The sequence below is a fragment of the Cyprinodon variegatus genome, unplaced genomic scaffold (assembly GCF_000732505.1).
Source record: "Cyprinodon variegatus isolate N-32 unplaced genomic scaffold, C_variegatus-1.0 Scaffold72, whole genome shotgun sequence".
Lineage (NCBI taxonomy): Eukaryota > Metazoa > Chordata > Actinopteri > Cyprinodontiformes > Cyprinodontidae > Cyprinodon > Cyprinodon variegatus.
This window is the reverse complement of record NW_015150525.1, coordinates 27690-28670: the sequence shown is the minus strand read 5'-3', so window position 1 is coordinate 28670 and position 981 is coordinate 27690.

The window sequence follows — 981 nt, the reverse complement described above, 5'->3', positions numbered from 1 at the left end:
AATTTGTAGAGAGAGTTGCAGTCTAAACTTAACATTTGTATAATTATTTTTAAAAAATCACAAATTCAAATTTTTTATGAGTACAAATACACAAATTCTGTTCTACAAGTTGAACACCAAAAACCTCTTACATTCTCAGTTTTGCTCCAAATGGTTCAGAACTATTGTTGCAAAACTGTTGCATTCTATTGCATTATTGCGCATTCTAACTTTGGTGTTTGGAATTTTAGACTTTTTTTTTTTTTATCTGTCACAATTACAATAAAGTTATGCCTCTTCAAATTCTTGAGTACAAGTACACAAAGTGTGTTCTGTGAGTTGCACATGAAAAATGTCTTACATTCATTTTTGCCACAGTTTATATAAAACGAATGGAGCAAAACAAATTCAAAATGTATTAAAATCTAAATATATATATATATATATGTATGTGTATATATAAATATATATATATATATTTTTTGTGTGTGTGTGTGTATATTCCTTAACACAGATACAGATCAATGAATACAACTGCATGAATCTGCTGCTCACAAATTGAACTTGTGTTTTAGTTAAGCCTTCATTTTAACTTCTGACACAAAAGTCACACCGGTCAAAATTATCTGTGACTTGTTGGTAGTACCCTTTATTGGACAGCAGGGGGCGCTGCCTGCTCGACCCATATATCTATGGCTCGACCAGGCTGTACAACCGGAAATGCATATATGGCCTACTGCCATGTTGCCTTCTGTCGTTTATCCCTGTGAGAACTTGTATCTCCTCGTAGCAGAATATCACCAGTGATATTGAGGTTCCTTAAAAAAATAAAAACTCTTGTTGTTTCACGGTAAATATTCTCATGTTATTGAAAACTGTTGTCAACCATATTCTTGTAATAAAAATAAAATAAGTGGAATGTACTTATTATAGGCAATACCCAGTAGGAATATTACTTTTTCCTAAATCGAAGCCTAGCATCTTATCCTAATCTTAAGAATG